This window comes from Emydura macquarii, unplaced genomic scaffold (genome assembly GCF_026122565.2).
Source record: "Emydura macquarii macquarii isolate MOO-44397 ecotype Brisbane River unplaced genomic scaffold, CSIRO-AGI_Emac_v2 contig_3517, whole genome shotgun sequence".
NCBI classification, from domain to species: Eukaryota; Metazoa; Chordata; order Testudines; family Chelidae; genus Emydura; species Emydura macquarii.
Window position 1 is genome coordinate 7,611,419 of NW_027133654.1, and position 22,114 is coordinate 7,633,532.

The 22,114-nt window shown below is 43.4% G+C and overlaps 1 long non-coding RNA gene across 2 annotated transcripts; it reads left to right on the plus strand.

Moving 5' to 3' along the window:
* Positions 1-3,143: 3,143 nt before the first annotated feature.
* LOC137145245 (uncharacterized) lies at positions 3,144-16,416 on the plus strand. Of its 2 annotated transcripts, none has more exons than XR_010917616.1 (5): positions 3,144-3,259; positions 9,300-9,399; positions 11,173-11,259; positions 14,544-14,627; positions 16,277-16,416. It is a non-coding gene; the product is annotated as an uncharacterized lncRNA (long non-coding RNA). The 2 variants fall into 2 exon arrangements; XR_010917615.1 differs by lacking the exon at positions 3,144-3,259 and adding an exon at positions 3,637-3,771.
* The last annotated feature ends 5,698 nt before the right edge of the window (positions 16,417-22,114 follow it).

Consider the following 22,114-nt stretch of genomic DNA (forward strand, 5'->3'; position numbering starts at 1 on the left):
TAAATTAGAATTTCCTCTGTGTTAGAAAAGAGAGGCCAGGCCATGATCTTACCTGTTGAGAAAGTGTATAGTCAATTGCTTGAGCACACTTTGTAACATACTGAAGAGACCAAATAACCAATGTCAATCAGGTTTATTGCTAAAACCCAATAATAATATAGTACAGGACAAACTTTCTATATGATACAAGAGTCTGGGAAGCCGTCTTGCGCAGTGATGTTACATTCACTTTATGCAGAAGGTGTGCTCCCAAAGTTATACCTCTAAAGCCATCTTTTTACACCCTACCTGTTTACAAGTAAAAGTACTGTGTATGTCCTCTGAAACTAGATTTAACCAATCAGCTTTCTACCTTGTTTTTTTGGTACAATGGTGTAACCTTTATCTCTTTGTTCTGAACACGTACATTTCAAGTACCAGAGGGCATGAAACCATCTCCTAGGTTCATACTAGGGTAGTACAGTCATACGACTTATCCACTTCCTTTGGGACATTACAGTACAGGCCTGTAAGAGTAACTCTCTTTCTGCTGCTATGGTAAAGCACTCGTCTGTCCTGATCTTGACAGTTTCCCTAGTTGCTCAAGCCAAAACTTACTTCAGAGAATGCAACGGGTTATGGGATATTTAGCATAAGTGAGCAAAGTGATATATCATAGGTCAATTGAATCTATATAATTGCATAATATTTGTGCTTAATGCATATTGTAGCAGGGAGGTGTGGTCTCCCTTGGAGATTGACACCGAGGGAAAGCCAAACCCGCCCTGGGGGTTGGAACCCAGGAAAGCAACAGCTGACCGGAAGCAGGTAGGCGGGGCTAGGCCTATAAAACCCAGGCCTGCCCACTCAGTCAGAGCCCGGAGGCCAAGAGAGAAGGACACCTCTCCCTTGGTGCTTGAGCGTACGGCCGCACCCGATCGCTACAACCCGGAGCAGAAGCTGCCTGATCTATCCACTGCATGGGGCCTTGAGGAGTTGCCTGAGCCGGACGAGCTGAAGGAGACCCCCGGATCCTACGACCTGGAGGAGGAGCTGCCAGAGCTGCCTACTGCCTGGGGCCCTGAGGCCCTGGAGGAGCTGCCCAAGCTATCAACCCCTGGTGAGCCAGAAGAGACACAAGGACCCTGGGACCTAGAGGAACTGCCCTCCGCAGAGGACCCCGAACAGTTTCCGGACCTGCCACTGGTCGAAGGTGAGGGACTCGTGGGACTCCCGCTCACCGTCTACCCCAGTGACCCAGGGGGAGATGACTAGCCACAGGTACTCTAGGGAGAGGGTGGGAGGAAAAAGTCCAGGGGAGCCGACTATGGTCCAGCTGAGCTTACACTTGCTGTGAGTCAGCATGTTTCGGCCAGAGCTCCACTGACCCACTGACGGGACACCCCGTCACTGGCAGAGCCCTGGGCTGGGACGCAGTGGAGATGGGTGGGTCTGTGTTCCCCTCCCCCCTTTCCTACCCCAACCTGGGGTGAATGCCCGTTAAGGGCCAGAGCCTGTCCCTTACTGCCTGCCACGCCCTGCCGAAGGGCCACGTATATGCCACTTACTCGCCCTGCTAAGGGATAGAGACTGCTGCCCCTCTGCTCTGCCCTGCCCTGCCCTGCCTAAGGGCCAGGGCCTTGGACCATTTCCTCTCCCGCTCTGGCTATAGACTGTTCCTTGCCCTGCCAAGGGCTTGAGACTGTTCGTCTGCCTGCCCTACAGAGGGGCCTGCCCTGAGACTATGTTCCCCCTTCCCAGCCTGCCCTGCCAGAGGGCTAGCCCGGAGACTATTGCCTCTCCCTGCTGAGGGCCGAAGGCTGATTCCCGCTGAGGGCCAGGCCATAGAGTGTTTGTCTGCTCTGTGAGGGCAAGAGACAATTACCCCCTACTGTGGGCCGGAGGCAGCCCCTTTAAGTGGGGCTTCCCAACAGGCGTAGGCGCCGGGAGGTGTGGCCTCCCTCGGAGATTGACATGGAGGGAGGGCCACCGGTGCTGCCCCCTCCAGGGGATCCTCTACACATGCTAATATATTTATGGTGTGGATAATACATATTATTAATATGATATGCATATATGCTGTCTCGCATATATTAGTCAACATACTCCTTCTGAATGCCTATTAGTAGAACAAGCTCTTTCTTTCCTTTAAGAAGATTGCAAAACATGTTTCTGGACAGATTTATCTGTTTTCTTGCTATTAGAAACAGCTAACATGATTTTCTCAAATTTTGTGAAAAAGAAAAAGAACAACAACAATAAAAAATATCTTGAAGTCCCAACTCCATTTTTATTCCACCTTCTTCAGGGAAATCTTCCAAGAAGCGCTCAATCTTGCACCTATTCAAGTCAATAGCAACAATCCTATTGTTTCAATGGGTGAAGTTATGGGCTTTGAGCCAATTGGAATTGTGCCCAAGGACTTCAAGATTTGGTCCTTCACTTACTTCTGTGCTGAGAATTTGTATAGCCAGTTTCTACCTGGAATCCATTTTAATGGCTATGTCAGGTAAACTCTTGTAAAATGGGATTTATAATGGAAACATTGGCATGAACCTTAGTTACAGTGATGAAATAGCAACATCACTGGCTATAATTCTTGAATCCTTTCTGGACTACTTTGTTCTCAGAAGCCTCAAAGCCTTCCATAGAAGCTGACTCAGCTGACTCAGGAAAGAACCTTAGCTCTAAATATGGTATCTGAGACAAGAAGATCTGGGTAATGTGTATTTCTGCAATGTGACTGTTCAAAGGGAAGTAGCAATCTCTTACTAAACAAGAACTGTCAAGTTAACAATCCGTTTTCTACAGAATGACAGGAAGACGCTACCTTACCAAAAAGTTTTTAATGTAGCTAATTTATAATCTAGTGTGGAAGAGATTTTCAAAATGCTTCACTGTGTTATGGCCCAGCAGATACTGAGTCAAATTCTGCCCTAAAATTTTACCTGTTCAACCCCCATTGAAAACAACAGTGATGGGAGGCGAAGCCAGAACTGATTTTTTGGCAGGGCCTGTGGTTGACACGGGTGGGCACCAGCCTTGTGTCATAAGTGAAACAGAGGCTGATAAAAATGCAGGATGAATTGCTTAAAATCTGATTGGGTGGGTCTGCTGTCAAAGTGGGTGGGCCATGGCCGCCCCACATCTCCCCTCCGGCCCACCTCTACCTATACCACTGGTGTAAACTGGAGGCTGAAATTGGTCCATCTACTCTACTGGAGGAGAGAGTGGAAAAGAGGGGAATTCCAAATCTGATTCAGAAAGACAAGCAAGGAGGGTCAGTAACAAGATGTTAAAGCCAAAAAATTACCATCTCTGTAAAATCTCTGTTTGCCTTTGGTTTGAAATAGGGATGAGTCTTATCCACAGGGATTTTATGAGGCTGAGTTAATGTTTGTTGACGTGCTTTGTGATCTGGGATGGAATGTGCTAAATGCAAATGCTGGCCCTGATTTTGGTGGGAGTGTTTTCTGTGCAAGGGCCACAAGATCAGTTATAATCCACATGATTCGAATTAGGCAACAATACAGTTCCATGTCGGGTTGCCTAACTCTCTTGCTGTGCTTTCAAGCTGAACATATGTTTTTAATTATTAAAATGATTAATTGGATCCAGGGGACTTGAATCACAGTGAGCTCTGTCATTTTATATCATGGAAAAAACTGAAGTGAGAATGTTTGTGTGGCGTTGCTGATGCGTTGCTCTCTCCAGAGAGAGTGGGTTTTGGGGGCTGCAGTGCAGCTGCCTGTGGAGCCCTCCAACTGCACTGATAATCAGCAGATCTCAGGGGTATGTAAACAGAGCCAATCCCTACGGGCAGCTCCTTGATGCCTCCCTTCTCTGGCAGCACAGTTCACTCAGGAGCCCAGCTGCCACTTGTGGCAAGTCATGACAGTCTATTACCCCCCCCCTCTATGGGGCATGGAGTATGAAATAAGAGATATGGGGAAGCTGCAGAAGGGATAGGACCCCAACTCCTCCCATTGTCAGTTGGAGAGGCCTCCTAAACACATAGAGCCCCAGCTGCACAGTATTTGCACTGAGGAGCTTCCACCATCCTGAGTAGGCTCTGATCCTCCCCTGCCAGAATTAACTAACCTTTACATTATTTTCATCCTCCATATGTCTCAGCAGAGGGGACAATACAACTCAGTGTTTGGCAGAGGAAAAGTAGCCTTGGCAATTCCTTCATTTCAGTAGTTTCACCTCTCTGCCAAACAAGGAAATCATCAATGCACATAGACCACATTTTTCTGTCAGTTATGTCCTGGCCAAGTCCCCTGTCGACATAAGTATGTGTCAGCCACCCAAAATCTGATATTCTGTCACTGGAAGTGAGTCATTTACCTCAGAATGAAAGAAGGGCTCTGGGTAGGGGCAAAATTGTATAGGAGAATATATTTACTTAAGATTCAGGACTGTAATTGAATGGGAGTGCATCATTCATTTACAGGAATAAAAAACTGCTATGCCAGTGTAACGGCAAATGCTTTTCTTATTCATATGTGTGCATATATGTTTGTGCATTTGTATACATACATACATCTGTGTGTTGTGTGTGTATATATAAATATCTTTACATTTTCAATTAACATGAGTGGTGTGGCTAAATTTCCTATTTGGCTTTGAAAATCTCAGTTCACACATATACTTTATAAATAATATATATAAACTGACATGCAATCATATTTCTTTTTCTTTCTTTCTTTCTTTCTTTCTTCTGTGTACTCCATATTTATTCAGTGAGTGAAGCCACAAATGAGTTATGCAGACTATGTCACACGAGTGCCAATTGTTATGCTGGTTATTGTAATCTGGGCATTTGCATCCTAGTAATTGGACTGAGCCCGCCAGCTCATTTAACATATTTCTGTAAGTAAATTTACTATCCATAAACTACAAAAGGCACTTTAGTAAAAATAATCCAGTTCTGTCAATATTTACATGTGACCGTAAGTGAGACTTGCACAAATAAAAAAATGGCTTAGAAATAGAAAGTGTCCAAACTACAAAAAAATTTTAAATTTAATCTGCCCTTATTGCCTTTTTGCTTGTGGGAGGTAGAGTGAGGAGGCTCTGGAATGTGACCAATTAAATGATGGCATGTTAACAACAGAAATAGAATAGCCTCAGTCCAGTTTCTCCAATGGGCAAGCAATCAAATATCAGTTGCTGTCAAAGAGTAAAACTTTTTGGTAATTACTAAGCGGAGTGAGAAGCAGAGACCCTCTGTATTCTATACCAGTCCCCCAAGACACCCAGTTTTGCTGAAGAAAGGATTTTACAAACAGAGCCTATAGTTAAAGTCAAACGAAGTCTGAAGAAATTTAATTTTTATGAAGCTACTAGCACTTGACTGTAACAACCTGCCATGGGTGTCTGAAAATACAGAGAGAAGAACCACTCTGTGTGTGGGGAGACGGCCAGAGTCTGAAAGTGGCAGAGCTGCTTTTGGGGGAGGCTTAGTGTTTCACTTGCTTGTGAGAGACCTCAGTGTCCCAGACTGTGGGGAATTACTTTGTGTGGGACAACTCATTGTCTTAAAATAGGATAAGCTGCTTTTTATGGGAAACTTCAGTGTCTCAAATGGGGAAAGTAACTGCTCTTTTGGGGGGGGGGTACTTTGGGGTCTCAAGCTGGAGGACATGCTTTTCCTGGGGACAATATAGGCCTTAAGAGAGTCCCCTTCATTTCCACTCAGCCAATCCCACATGACCCTGCACTCTGCAGTGTGCAGAAAAATCCAACCTCCTCACATTTATTACAGCAAAGTCTGGTGGAATAGGCTACCCCATATTTGTCTTGTTTATTAGCATGAAGCGAATACAATACTGCAGCAGAGTGATTTGAAGTGGTTTGATGTTAAACATACATTACTCCTTGAAGGTCTGTATGGCTTTAAAACAAGCAAAAATAATCTGTAATAGATTACTCATCATCATTATCTGAGCCCTATACTGGACTATTGTATTTATTTTCTCATTCCAGTGTCGTCTTCTGTTGGCAATCATCCAACGTCCTCTATATACATTTGCCAGAATGCTTGTTTCTACCTCTGGCTGCCTTGGTCATAAAATTAATCGGTTAGGTTGAAATTGCATTCCTTTTCTTCCCAGAACTGTAAATCTTTAAATCCCTGAAGAATCCAGAGGAGAAAAGCATTTCCAAAGCTATCTCAGACTGTAAATGACTAGGACAAGTTAGATGTTCCACTCTCTTTTCAATGTGGTTATACACAGTTATTGTATTGTATTGATCAGCTGGTGGAACCAGGAAGGAATTCTCCCCTCTTCTAGCATTTAGCAATGCACAATTGACTTGATGTATTTTGGAAGATTTTTCAGCCTCCTGTGACTCATCATATACTGGCCACAGCCAGAGATAGGAAACCAAGCTAAATGGATCAATAGCAACTTGTTCCAGTACAGCATTGCTTATGTTTATATTAGGTCAGACATCAGGTCTTAAATGTTTGTCTGCAGTCTTTGGAAGTGGATAGCTGAAATGTCTGCTGAGAGCTAGTAGCTTCCAAGTCCAAGATTCTGCTGTGCAGCATGAGTTATAGTTAATTCCAGATTTAGCCAGATGGTGTTCACCTGTTTATCCAGAGCCTTGAATTATTTATTCAACACAAATTGTACAGCTCTGTTTTATTGCAGCTTGTTTTGAATTCCATACTCTTGCCCAAAAAAGTAATATAGATCCACAGGATAATCTCCCATATCAATTTCAAGTGCCTGGAAATCCCTCATTAGCCTTCACTGCAGTGTTTTGAACAACATGATGAGGAAGGACATTCACAGACACTGGATTTATGGTTTATTAAAACAATCTGTAACCCACTTCACACACATCCCCCTTTTTATGACTGCAGGGGAATTAACTGGCCTCTTCACCTTGAATGGTCTCTTACAATGTGCGTGAACCACTTATGCTAAACCATCTGTTCCACCTTGTATTTAGCTGTGACACTCGGAATACCTTTTCCAGACCTGAAGAAGAGCTCTGTGTAAGCTCAAAAGCTTGTCTTTTTCACCAACAGAAGTTGGCCCAATAGAAGATGGCACCTCTCCCATCTTGTCTCATTCACTGGCATACACATAGAAACATAGAGATACATTTTGTTGTCATTTACACCCACATACACGTTAATTTCCCACGATCCACAGCCCTCTGCTCTCACCATTAATAAATGATACACTGTAGACAAGTTTGGCAGGTAGTCAGGCTGAAAAGGTTGGGCTGTATGCTATGGGGTGAGTTCAGAAAGTCTTAACATTGCAGTCATCGTTTCTAGAACACCATCAGTTTACTTTAGGGACCTGTAATGTAACCTTTTTGATAATATACAGTTGCCCCAACTTGGTTCCAGGTATTTTTTTCTCAAAAATAAATTGTAAAATATAATCCTTAGTGTCAGCTGAAGGTAGAAGGATATTTTGTATGTTGAAAGCAATGTGCCATATATAATATGATCCAGGAATTCCATGCACAAGTAATTTCTCTGTTTCCTTTTGGTTGTGCTTTAGATTTTGTTATCATCATTTATTTATTGAGCACTGTCAGTGAGCTTAATATTGTATAGTACATAGGAAAAGATCTGGGACCTGGAAAACTGCTGTAATGCAGCAGAAAATTTGGCCCATGCTCCCTGGGGTTTACAATCTAGGAACCACGTCCAAAAAGATACTGTGCCTCTGCAACTTAAATTAACTTCAGTGTGTGTTCTAGATGCTCAGGATCTCACCCCTAGATTGGTACAGACATTACTGGGTTTTCCCCCCCATTTTCTTTTCCCCTTTCATTGCATGTTGAAGGAGTATTGTATCTCTAACATCAAGAGATGTTGCTTTGAATCTGCTTCTACTACTTGTGAACTCAATGGCAAAATTCCCATTGGCTTTATTAGGGCAGGATCAGGCATTCATGAGGAAAGCTGTTACAGAAACAAAATGTTAAATGGAAAGGGTGAAATCCTCATCCCCACTCTGACCCTTTGTACGCTGGGCAAAAGGGCTGGAAGGGCATAAAGGGCCAGCTCTGGCCAGGTGAGGAATATCCTGGCTGCCTTCTAAGGACCCACTGGCAAGCTCTGCTGTAGGGATGTGCCACGGGCAGGGATGGCGGTGGGTGCACATGTCAGAGGCATGGCTCCAGCACCCAATGCTGCAGAGACTCCAGGCAGTGCTGCATCCCACTGGGGAAGTTGGCAGCCTGCCATAAATTCAACAGACTCCCCAGGGCTGTCTACATTGCACTGGGGGCTGTGGAGCAGCTCAGAATTAGGAGAGTGCAAGGGTGGCTTCCATGCTGTGCTTCTGAGAGTTGGATCACCGAATCTCACCCAAAGTGCTAAATGACATACAATGATACACTGAATGGGGGACAAGATGGAAGCAGGGGGAGGCAGATACAGGAGTCCCTGTTATAGCATCAAGCAAAGCAGAAAAAGGCTGAGTATAGAGAATACAGTGCGGGGGTTACGGACACAGAACATGGGTGTGGTAAGAACAGTGACCAGAAAGGAGGAGAGAAATTAGTGGCCAGGGCAGAAGAAAGGAAGCAAGGGGGAAGAGCTGACAAAGTTGAATTTTTCTGGGACTGCCAAGAGGAGTGAGAGATCTTGGGGGTGGGGAAGGGGGAAGGAGAAACTGGGAATGGGAGGACGGAAAGGGAAAAATAAAGAAGTCAATGGAAAGTTAGTTGGAAGGAAACCAAAACAACCTGACTGAGGGAAAAGAAACAAGCAGACACAGGGCCAGATTCTGCTTTCCTTACTCACTTTGAACAGCATCTTACTCCATGAGGAAACCCACTGAGTGTACTGGGCCTTCTTGCAGAGTAAAGTGCTAGTCTATGGAAGTGAGGGTACTGGAGTCCGGGCAGAGAAAACTCACTTTTGTTTGTTTAAAAGAAAGATGAGTGCCAAACTGTTGCAAAAAAAAAAAAAAAATTATACACTGATGATTTATGTTATCTAGCAGGAGATGTCAAGGGAGATGGCCGGGGTTCAGAGAGCTGATTCTGGGTAGAAGATGGGTGTGGAAGCCCATTGTTGTGTAGTTTATATAATGCTGACTGCTTTTTAGCTGTCTACATATTTTTGTGTGTGTGCTTGATAGAAGCTGGCTGAGTGGATTTGGAGTTCAGTGATTTCTGGGGCATGATGGTGTTTTAAAATGACACAACATGTCACTAACAGGTGAGTTTAGAATTCCAGACAAACAGCAGGTTGATTTTCTTTATTTTGAAATAACATTTTTTTAACTAAAAACTTCTGCAATACAGAACAATTCACCTGTTTCTTTTCCCAAAAGTTTCCAGGGGAGAGGATCACTGGACCTTCTGATTTTATTGGTCTTTTTTGTATCCCCACATCTGGTTGGCTGTGTATGGGGCTGCATGGACCCCAGTCAGGTATGTTGATTGGAGGGGCTCACAGCTAGAAGTGTGAGGGTAGCTCAGTGTCCAGCCCATTCAGTTATGGGCCTTTCATGTGGCTCCATAGATCAGGGGTTAGCACATTGGTCTTATACGCTCAGAGGCGCAAGGTCAAATCTTGCAGGGGCTTGGGTAGCAATTTCTACCTTGTCTGTTGTCTTGTTGGTCACTTGTCAGCTACCATCCAGAGCAGCACTGGCTTTACATATTCTGCTGCCTTAGGCAAAATAAAAATGCTCCCCACAAGCAGAAAAATGTGAGTATTTGCAAGGGTGTGGGGGCTGTCATTCTTGTCTATTTCACTGCTGGAGTGGTGAAATTGACAAGAAACCCAGGAGCAGTGGAGCCTGGCTCTGGGAGGGGACAGGGCGGCTGCTGCCCACTGCCAGCGGGGCCACGGGTGGCTGCGGCCCGCTTCCCGGGATGCTGGTGGCTGCTGCTGGGCTCCTGACTGCACTTCAGGACCAGGCAGGAGGTGGGAGGCTGCTGCCAGGGTCCCAGCTGCACGCTGGGGCCGTGCGGGAGGTGGGCGGCAGGCAGCGGGTGGCTGTTGCCCAGCAGCCACCCGTTACGTTCTGCCACCCTAGGCAATTGCCTACTTCGTCTATGGCTAAGGCCGGGCCTAATCCAGAGTTACACTCAGTGCTAATTGGGATGCTATTTTTTGTGTGGTGTGGACACTTGTTCACTAGAACCTGGGCTGAAATCCCAAACCCATCTCATACGGATCACTAGTGTCACTCCCCTCATGGCATGAGGTGATGGCTGAGCAGAATCTTTACCTTCCGGCTCACTGATTTCAATAATGGTGTGAAAATTGCCATAATGCAGGGTATGTGCACAAGGCTTTGTGTGCTGCTTGTGCCCTGCACTGAGGGACAAATCCTGCCCCCAATGCCGCGGCCAGGTGGGGGCTGCTGGACAGCAAATAGCTGCAGCGCACAAGGAGGGAGGCAGGATTTAGAGCACCATACGGGGGGATATCCCACTCTGTTCCATGAGGGATTGTTGCATTGCAGTACACAGGGCAGAGGGAGGTAAGGCCAGAGGCTCCACTACTGTTGCAAACATGGAGGAATACTTCAGCAAACTGGTGGAAGTAGCCCCTACAGAGTGGCCCACAGCCTAGGTGGTGCAGGATTCTCCCTTTAGTGCCAGCTGCTCCGGCTGGATACTGGGCTGAAGATTTGAGCCTAAGGGTTTAAAAGAGAAGTACATTCTTGAATGAGCCCTCAGCATTGAGCTGAATGTCTCTCATCTGAAGTGACTTAATATTTTGGAAACAGCCACTGGGACCCAAGGCAAGATGATTATAGTGGTCCCTCCTGGCCTAAAAACTGGATGAATCTTTGAGAAAGGGAAAATGACTGTTCCTGAGCATGAATTCATTAAGTGTTCATAAGTTGAATAATTAAGAAATACAGAGCTAAGCTCATACACTGTGGTGATACAAATAAAAAGGAATTTGATGGCGGTGATGGGAGGATAGCCTTCCCTCATGAAGGCAACAGGATATTGGGTTTGGTGATGAAATATTCTTAAATCCTGTAAAGATAAATAGCAGACCCATTCCAGATGAAAAGGATATGATCCCAGCACAGCCTGAGGGACCAATCATGCAAACCTTTACTTGTGTGAGTACTACAATTAGCATCAGTGGTGCTACTCACATGACTAGATGTTTGAAGGTGTTAGTCCTCGTATTGTACTGATTTTCCTTCCCCACAAATCATGTATTTCTCTCTCTAGGAGAAAAGAGATCTGAATGAAGTGAAATGTAAAAGGAGTCACACCCTGCAGCAAAAAATAGCGCTTCAGAGAAGCTTCACATTCCAGGCATGTACCGCACTACAAATACTTATCAGCATCACAGTATTTTGACATGTAAGTGGGACACAGCTGAAAACTGTGTCTTTGCTCTCGGTAGCCGAATGCAAAGAATACACAGAGCAACAGAGCTCATCTTCATCAGAAGCCAGAATGTTGCTGGAGCCATCCTACGGCAAGTAAAACAGGCTGCATCTACAGTATCCTTACAGCCCTGGATTAGACATTTGCAGCCCAACAAGTGTCGTAGATTTTGTCTGAACTCAGATTATAAATAATCTGTGAATCTGATACCTGGGACGATATCAAGAAGCATTGGATCAAGGCACTTGCTGTAGCCTTTGGGATATTGCGGTTCACCAAAATCATCATCCTCAGTTGACAAAATATTTCTTTTTTGCTTCTCGAAGGCAAATTTGGTTGAAACTATAGTAAAGAAGAGAATTATCAGACACCTAGATAAACAGGATATGTTGAGGAAGAGTCAATGCGGCTTTTGTAAAGGGAAATCCTGCCTCATCAATCTATTAGAATTCTTTGAGGGGCTCAAGAAACATGTGGACAAGAGTGATCCAGAGGATATAGTGTACTTGGACTTTCAGAAAGTCTTTGACAAGGTCCCTCACCAAAGGGTCTTAAAAAAGTAGGCAGTCATAGGATAAGAGAGAAGATCCTGTCATGGATCAGTCACTGGTTAAAAGATAGAAAACAAACGGCAAGAATAAATGATCAGTTTTCACAGTGGAGAGAGGCAAATAGTGAAGTCGCCCAAGGATCTGTACTGGGATCTGTGATGTTCAACATATTCACAAATGATCTGGAAAAAGGGGTAAACAGTGAGGTGGCAAAATTTGCAAGATTATAGAAAATTACTCAAGGTAGTTAAGTTCAAACCTGATGTGAAGAGTTACAATGGGATTTCATAAAACTGGGTGACTGAGCAACAAAATGGCAGATGAAATTCAATGTTGATAAGTGCAAAGTAATGCACATTGGAAAACATAATCCCAACTACACATACAAAATGATAGGGTCTAAATTAGCTGTTACCACTCAAGAGATATTGGAGTCATTGTGGATAGTTCTCTGAATGTGAGAAGCAGTGAAATAAGCTATCAATGTTAGGAATCATTAGGAAAAGGATAAATAATAACAGAAAATATCATTATGCCATTATATAAATCCATGGTACGCCCACACCTTGATACTGTGTGCTGTTCTGGTTGCTCCACCTCAAAAAAGCTATATTAGAATTGAAAAAGGTACAGAGAAGGACAACAAAAATGATTAGGGGTATGAGGAGAGATTTTAAAAAGACTGGGACTGTTCAGCTAAGAAGAGAGATGACTAAGGGGGTTATGACAGAGGTCTATCAAATCATGAAAAGTGTGGAGACAATGAAAAAGGAAGTATTTACCCCTTCCCATACATAACACAAGAACCAGAAATGAATGAAATGAATAAGCAGCAGGTTTTAAACAAACAAAAGAAGTATTTCTTCACACAACGCACATTCAATCTGTGGGACTCATTGCCAGGGGATGTTGTGAAGGCCAAAAGTATCACAGAGTTCAAAAAAGGATTAGATAAATTCATGGAGGTTAGGTCCATTGATGGCTATTAGCCTGGATGATCAGGGACGTAATCCCGTGCTCTGGGTGTCCCTAAACCTCTGACTGCCAGAAGCTGGGACTGGATGACAGGGGATGGATCAATTGATAAATTTCCCTGTTTTGTTCATTCCCTCTGAAGCATCTGGAGCCAGTCACTTTGGAAGGCAGGATAGGGCGTCTGGATGTACCCTTGGTCTGCCCCAAAGTGGCCATTCTTATGTTCTTATGAAGATATTAGTGCTATTTTTACTCTCTGTTGTTTTCTACATAAAGACACATTTGATTGTTTTCATGCATGGAAATCTGGCTGGAACATTCAGTTGAAAACATAGAAAAAACCATTTTATCATCTGGTTTTTGTTAGTTTGTTTTAAGTCAGTGGTTTTCTACCTTTTTTCATTTGTGGACCCCTAAAGAATTTCAAATGGAGGTGTGGACCCCTTTTGAAATTCAACCTGTGGTCCTCAGATCCCTGCCATCTAATTTTCTTCGACTGAAAATTTACTGAACAGAATTTAACTATAAATGTTGCACGTGCTCAGCATGGCATTTGATGCAGCGTGTGGAAGGGCATTAAACTATGGGTTTCTGTGGCAGCGACAACACTTCTAGGTTTTGACCTGTAGGTGGGGGCATTCACATAATTTTGATTGATCAGAGAAATGAAATGCCAGTTCTGGGATCTGAAACTTTATTTTCATAGTCACCTTTCATGTACCCTTAGATATAATCCGTGGACCCCCAGGGTTCTGCAGACCACAGGTTGAAAGCCACTGTTTTAAGTGAATTTAAGTCTTGTGAAATATGACACAGTGACGGCCTAGGGCACTGGTGCTCTCTTCTTCATAGGGCAGATGTACTAGCGGTGCCAGTTTCCCAATGGTTCTCCACCAGGGCATTTCTCAACTCTAACCTCTACCTATAGCAGTTTGGTCTCCATTCTCATTCAGTCCTGGGCCTCTTGACTGCCAACAAGGATGCATATTATGAATGTAAACTTTGATCAGCATTTGTGTTGTGAACTCTTGTCCACTGGGAAATGAATCAAGACCAGATAATTTCACAAAGTTATTGAACAGCTGTCAAGTGACAAAATCTCCCGGTCACTGCCAGCCTATAGCAGATTAAAAATCACAGTTTTAGACGTGAAACTTTGTAACTGATTACCAGACCCCTGAGCCTTCCAGTTCTTCATGAAGGAGAGTTAGAAGGTCAGTGTGAAATGTTTGAGGCTTCCAGGTATTGTTAAAGGAGAGTTGAGGATGGGCAGCTCTGGAAGACACTGGCAGGTAGATTTAGGGGGGAAGGTGGTACTGCCACAAGAAACAAAAGGGCTTTGGACCAGACAGCCACCTCTTGGAGAAGTGGGAATGGGAATCAGGCTTCCCCTTGAAGACATTGGTGAAGGCTATAAAATGCTGCTGGTCTTCCCCACTCAAGAAGATACCACAAATTAAGGGTTAAAGGGGGAAGCTCCCACAGCTTGTTGGGAAGAGGGTAGGAAAATGGTTGCCTCATCTCCTGTTCCTCTGAAAAGTAATGAGATTGGAAGATGGGGGATCTTTAATCAAAGCTTTCTGGACTGGTTTGAGTTTTGGACAAAGTTGTGAATATGTGTGGGCAAGGGGATGGAGAATGTATATAATCCAAGCCACATCCTGACCACCGCTAATATTGCAGGACAAGAAAACTGAAGGGAGTTCTGAAAGTTTCCCAAAGTTGTATTCTCCAGAAATACTCGTCTGAAATGAAAAACTCCACCTGGTAAGTGTGTAAACACAGATGTTTGTTGTGGGTTTCTTTTTTTAGTTCTCAAGTTATGTGTTTGGGTTTTTTTTGAGGGCAGAAACATATTGTAATTGTGAAGAGAAACAAACTCCATCCTCCCTCAGGCGCTTTGGTGGATACGGACCCAATGCTTCACTGGCATTTATTTGCTGCTCGCTCAGAACCCCACCAGGGCCCGTTGTGCCCCACAAATGTTTTCACTACTTCAGCTCAACCACGTAAAACTATTTTGTAAAGTCTTCGACTCAAATTCTAGCCTAGTCTGTCCAAGAGGGGAGGACTGCCATTAATTTCAGCAGGGGCCACATGTGGGCCTTTGACGGCACAATTTGGCCCTTTATTTTAATATATTTTGGTTTGCTTTGCAGCAGCTGCATAATGTCATTTTTGGAGGGCAGAGACAGATCAATACTAATGAGTATCTCTTTGGGTCTCTCAGTCCAAACCAGCCATCTCTCTCCTGCTCCTTTGATGAGTGATAATACAAGCTCATGAAACAATCAGGCAAATGCAAAATTGCACCAAAGTGCCCCTTCACAGTTGTCCACCATGCACTGCAGGGTCTGAAAACATAAGAACATAAGAATGGCTATATTGGATCAGACCAATGGTCCATCTAGCCCAGTAATTGGTCTTCCAGCAGTGGCCAATGCTAGGTGCTTCAGAGAGAATGAACAGAACAGGTAGTCATCAAGTGATCCATCCTGTTGCTCATTCCCAGCTTCTGGCTGTGCAGTGACATAGGGCTCTTCAAGGAGAATATATAGTGGACTGCATTCTGTTCTAAACTTACACAGGTGTAAGTTGGAAGTGCTGTAACTTCACTGAAATTAGTGAGTTACACAGATGTAAAAACTTCCTGAGCTCTCCCTGGCCTACACAACTCCAATACAAACTAATGCCTAAAAGGCACAAGTTGGCCTTTAGTGCAATTTTTGTGTTATGAAATTTCCTAGTTCTTTTGAAAGAAAAAATACAAAAGGCTGGATTCTTACCACTCTTCCTCATGCTGCGTACTACCTCACTCCAGGAGTAGTTATATAGAAGATGGGAGTATTCATGGAGTGAAGCTGGGCAGGATCTAAATGAAGAAATTCCTCCAACCTTTTCTCTAGGTGTTTGCTCCAGCTATAATAAATGTGATTAGACCATTTGGTAAATAATGTCAGAAATCTGATATTAGCCAGATTGGCTCACTTGGCTGTAATTCATTGTTTTGATGCAATAGTTGTAGTTTAACATTGGTGTTCTATGAATTGATAGCAATTTCATATTTGCTTTCTTTGTGTATATGTATGCCTTAATTCAACTTCATCACAATTTCTTCTTGGCTCTGCTCCATCAGTTCAGATTCGATACTTTCTATACTTTGACCTGAGATGGCTTGTTGATCAAACTGAGCATCTAAGGTACCAGTGAGATCCTGAACTAATTTGGTTTCTGATCAAACTCTTCTAATAGAGCTTACATAATAGCTTACTGTTTTGACGACTGGAGGAGGAAGACAGCTGGTTAAGCTCTGATGGGCCCTCCTGATGTTTTTCTGGCTTTTAAAACAGAAGAGCTAACTAAAATAATGATCTTATGAGCTGCTTCATTTTTGCCTTTTGTTGTTATTACTAAAGCACATGCTATGCTTGGAGGCAACCTGGCCGAAAAAGCAATGGAGAAAAACTGAAAATACTACAGAACTCCGGCAAAGAACATCATGATCTGATCCAGGAAAACACCAAGCGGCCGGGGAAATTGTTTTATTAAAGTAATATGCCAGAAAACTATTTCAGTGTGATTAATTGAAGCAAGAAGATGTATTATTCTCCAATAGGTCTAGAAGGATACTGCCCTCCAGAAAAAGACTGGACTAAGCAAGTTAATGAATTGAGAGATTAAAACAAGCAGTTTTACTATACAAAGCAAGATTTTTAGTTCCAGCTGAGCCCTCCAAGAAAATGCCCTAAAGCTTAAAAAAAACCCCACAAAACCCAAGAAAACCAAAACAAAACAACAGCAACACGCACACACCACAAGACAGCCAAACATGAAGACTTTTGTCTTCAGTCAGGGCTAAGTCCTGCACTGTGACCTGTTGGTGTATAAGGGTATGTACTGAAGAGGGCATAGGGAGTCATTTATCAAGCACACAGCCAGGCAGTTGTCTCCAGAGTGATAGGGATGTGCTAGGACATAGTCTCTCAACCTGTGGTACACGAGGGGTACCCAGGGGTACGCGAGACACAGGCAGGGGGTATGCGGCGAAAAACCCAGTGAAGGGAGGCAAGCTGAGGGGCTACTCTCATCACAGAAGGATCATTGGATGGAGCCTATGCATCAGAGGTTGTGGTCCACATATATATGCATGTACACTTTTGGGCCTGATACTGACCCCAATAGGTATCTCCATGCATAAATTATTCTTGTGCCTAGCAGGAATAGTTGGTAGAAAAGTTGTGTGTTTAGAACCATAATTACAAAGTGCATACTAACGTGTTTTGCACCCATCTGTGAGAAAGGGAGATAAACAGTAGGCCTCATTCTTCTCTCACTTATATTGGTTTTTACCCCACTGTAACTCCATTGATTTCAGTGGAGTTACTTCTTGTGACAAACTGGGAGACTGTCTGTATTATCTTTTATGAATATTAAGCGTGCCTCAATCTCCCTGTTCAGTTTGGTGTTGTTACCTGCCTGAAGGCACAGAGTTAAATCAAAGGAGGCTGTAAAAAGGGGTGATTGTTAAGGAACCCAGGAAAGGTGAAATCCTCACACAGATAACACAGCCCCTCGGGTAGGCAGCTTTAAAGGGTTTAAGATAACAATAGCTGGCTCCATCCAGGTCAGAGTGAGGTACCATCCCCAAGGCTAAGACTGAGATCAAAAAGAGATCTAACCCTACAAAGATCCTAGGAAAGGGGCGGGAGGTTGGGATGAGCTGAGACTGTGTCAGTGAACAGGATGGTCACAATTGGAATCCAGGGGACTTTTATTCAAAGCCTGGTCTAAGAGTAGGCAAATTGCAGAATTCCATCCCAGAAAAAGTAAAAGCCCAAGGCCTGACACCTATGGGTGGTACACTCAGAAACCCCAAGAAGGGACAGTGTGCAGCTAGCCCAGTGTCACAAAGCAGGGCTTCTCCCCCAGCTTGCCAAGGACTCAAATCCCACACTCACAGTCTCTTTTCACAAGTTTTTATTGTCCAGACATAACCAACCAACCAACCAACCAAAAAGCCATTCCTTGGCTCACTCTTTGTATCTCTGGCTTTCACTGCTTCCCCTCCCAGGGGATTCTACTTTAGCAGTCCTATATTCTGGTTCCACTGGGCGATGTCCATTGACTCCTTGGACACCTTTGATGGGCGTCGGGCACTGCCCGGGGTTCTCTGAAGCATGCCTTATGGAGTCCTGATTTTTAACCTTTGACCTTCACTTCTGTTCCTGTTTTCTCATTCATTGTCCCAAGAACTCATTTGTGGTCTGGGCTCAAAGTTTCCTTGCTTGTGGTTAAAGGGCAGCCTTAGGCTTGCTCGGATACCACCATAGGTATTCTAGCAGTCCTGCTTCTTGACTGTCTCTGGTTCATTCGCCCTCAGCCAGTTCTCTTCCCACAGTCAGCCCTTCACTGGAATGCCCTCTAACCCTTTCTAGCCCCAGATGCAATCCCACCCTCTTAACTGGCCCAATTGGGAGCACCTGGTCTTGCACAGGGGAGCTGGACCTACTTCAGCTACAGGGGCCAGCCACCCTGTGATACCTGGTCACCATGACACTCCTGATTTACACTGGTGTATGAAAGATGAAATTCATGCCTAGTATGTCTATATCTAAACTATTGGATAAATGACTTTGCTTGTGACTTTCTTAAGACAAAACATTTTAATAGATATGACTTCATTCACAGCTCTATGCAGTAGAAGAGACAATTTGACAAGTAAAAATCGAAGTTATTGTTTAGCCAGCTCTCTGATGAGATGCATGTCTTTCACCACGCACTCACTACCCAGAAATACTTTTTTTTTTTGAAAGTTGAGAAAACTGAGCGTTGCTCTTGTGGAGTGAGAGAGGAAAAAAGACCTATAACCCGATGTTGTACTACCAAAGCCCTTCAGTTTAAAGAGACACGGATGGAAAGTCCTTTCATTTTGCCATATCTCTTCTTGAATGGAAACACTTGCTGTTCTATTTGAAACTCTGGAAAGAGCACAGGGTCAGGAAAACACATGGTCCCTGAGGTGCAGTCTCTGTCTTTCTTTGAAATTCTCGTGTTTCTCTGATGGACTCACCAGTTTCATTCTTGGTTCAGTGGAGTTACCTCACTGATGAATTTGACTTCTTGTGTTGGAAGTGGAACAGTGAGAGAGGAATTTCTCTTGATTGTTTGCTTTTGGCCATGCCCTTCAGAACCATATAAAGTTTCAAAGCCAAAAGGCCCATAAAGGCTACAAATGAGGTTGGTTTCCATGTCCTGCTGTGTGAGAGCCTATTTACAGACCCTCCCAAAGTACTGAGAGATTAAATGTGGAAAAAAATCAATATATGACTTCTGAAAGCTATGTGAACTGAAATTGTTATGGGCATTTATTTTCTTTCGCACATGAAATATGTTCTTGAGTGTGATACAGAAACCTGACTAATTTGTTTTAATGATTGAGAGACCCTGTGCAAAATACCAGATTTTGCAAATAAGTATGCAAACAAATACGATAAAGTAATGCATGGTATATTTATTTAGAATGCATTTTTAACTTTTAAAATCAAGTCTACTATGTCAAACAACTACTTAGTTGCATGATGAAAAATGTTCTTGAGCAGTGTCCTGGGATGTAATGTACAGTAATGACAAATACTGTATTGTGGCTTATACATCTAGCCACCGACTGTGTTAGAAAAACCAGTGGAACTATTGTGTCAGACACAGCATTGGGGCAGGTTCGGATCAGTCTATTTGTAATAGCACCCCTACCAGGCAAAGATGGAACACCAGGAGATATGCACTAATACCGCCCAATGCTATGTCCTTGGTCAATTGTGAGTATGATGTTGTGAGTGGGATGAGGATTTCCAGATTTGTGCTCCATTGAGTATGTTTGAACATGGTTCTACTGTGTAAAAAATTGAAGAATCTGGAAGAAAATAGTATTCTTTTCAAATTAAAAAGGTGTATTTGCTTATTACTTATAGACTGGGGCCCATAACTTTGAAAAGATCAATTAGAGCACAGCTGATATGTGTTTATGGCATTTGTTTTCAACATTGGATCCTATTTTTCCAAGGTTTTCTGGTAGTCTTCACCTATCTCTCTAAATAGATCAAAGCAAAATGTATCTAATCTGTTGTATTTCTAAGTTTCCTATCACTGACGTACCTGAAGTCCTAATGCTGCACTGACTGGCATCTTTGTCATTGACTTCACTGAGTGCAAGATCAGGCCCCAAGTGTGGGACAACATGAAATGTAGCATAAAGCATGATGAGACAGTCTTTCTGTTTCCTCACATTCCCATTCTCCACCCCACTTCTTCTTCCTTCCTCTCTTCTGGAATCTTTCTTTTCTCTCATTCCCCCTTCCACCTACTTTTGGGTGGGGGTGGGGGAAGGAGTATGCTGCTAGGGAGGAAAGACTTTATTGAATAGGTGGGTGAACAGAGATAGGCCGTCTCATCCCATATGGTAAGGCAGTCTGTAGTTGGGAATGCTTTGTCCAGGCATCCAAGAATCTTATTGTGGGCTATTATAGTTGAAGTTTTCCTGCAGCGGACAGCTGCTTTGCTGGGTTGCAGATGGATACATAATCTCTGATGTTGCTGGTCCTAGTTCATTAAAGGCCTTGTTGATTTGGAGCATGACTCTGAATTCAAAGCAGAAATATATAAAGTGCGAGTGGGGTTTGCAGAACAATGGTGCAATTTGTTCTGATTTATCTTTGTTGCTCAAAAGACAGGCTGCTGTGTGACATATTAGTTGTAGTTTTCAGTTGGTATTTCTCCCAGTCCACTGGTGAGACTGATTAGTGGTAGTGTGAGCAGAGGATCACAGTGGTATACTCTTGTCTGAGAGAAAGGAATGGAACCTCCTGTCCTGTCACAAATGGTAGAAAGTATTCCTCACCACTGCTGAGAATGCTGTGTCGCTGGAAGTCATAAAGAGTCCAGCATGACCCTGAGGATCACACAAACCTGATGATCAGTGATCAGATAGCCTCAGTCAAAAACTGAGGTCAGTGTTACAGCACGTCCCTCAAAGTCTGATTCTCTTTTTTCCTTCGCTCATCATTCTTTTGAGAGAGCTGTTTCTGTGCCATGTCTCATGCTGAAATCTGATTGTCAGGGTCCAGAACATTGGAAGAAGTTACGTGCTGCAGGAGTTTAGTTGTTACAACCTTCTTGGTGATTTTGTACATGTAGGGCAAGCTGGAAATAGGGCAGTAGTTTGTACAGTTTTCTGCAGAACTGGTAGGACAATGACAAACTTCAAGGTGGCAATGCTGCTCCTAAAATATTCTAATATTTTCTTTTGAAATGCATTCAAGATTGCTTAAATTTTTCTTAAATTTCTTGCTTTAAGTAAGGCAAACTTTGGTTTTTACTTTGCTGAGTAAGTAGGATAGGACTTTTGGGTTAGAGAAGTATGTGCGTGAATATGCTATAATAGCAGAAGCAGCTACTACTATAATTAAGGCTGCATACTGGTTTACATTCTAACTCCCTGTGCTTTACTTGACCAGAACTTTGTGAAACATTTACATTTCTGGGTGACATTTTCTGAACTTGGTCTCTGTCCAAAGATGAATATATTTGGGATGTTTCAGCAAAATGGGGCCAGTCATTCTAGAATATCAGAAGCATGAAAAAATATACTTCCCATTCTAAAATAAATTACTGAAACCTTTCTACGACTTAATCAGCAGAAGGTTGAAAAGTGAAATCTGGCATAGAAGTAGCTAGCCCTCATTGAGCAGAAGGGCCTTTTTGCTTGTTCCAGAGGAAATTAGTTTTGATTTGGCTGAGTTATAAGCCTTTGAAAATTGCATAGTGAGCATGTGCAGTACATTATTTTGCTAAGCTGATAGAGTGTGCAGCTATGGAAGGATTTGCTGTGCATCCATGGATGGCTAATTTTGCTGTGGAGGGTAGCAGTTTGTGGCTCAGGCCCTGCAGACCTTGTAAAGTTAAAGGGGATTGAGAAGGCTCCACATTTTAACATTTTAGATACCAATGTGCAATGTTTTCTATGTGAAACAATTTGATCATAGTAATTCGTTGCTGGATCTGTTAAATCTTCTTTGTATGTGCTCCATGGCTCAAAACCTGGCAGATCTGATCTTTCTAGTGAAGGAATCTTCCAGGGTCATAGGGCTGGCATACAGGATCTTAGCTCAGCTTGCTCCTAGCCTGTGGCATAGTGTGTGTGGCCAGAACATCTCTGTACTGGCGCAATCACTGGCTTATGTGGCTGCTCTACACTACAC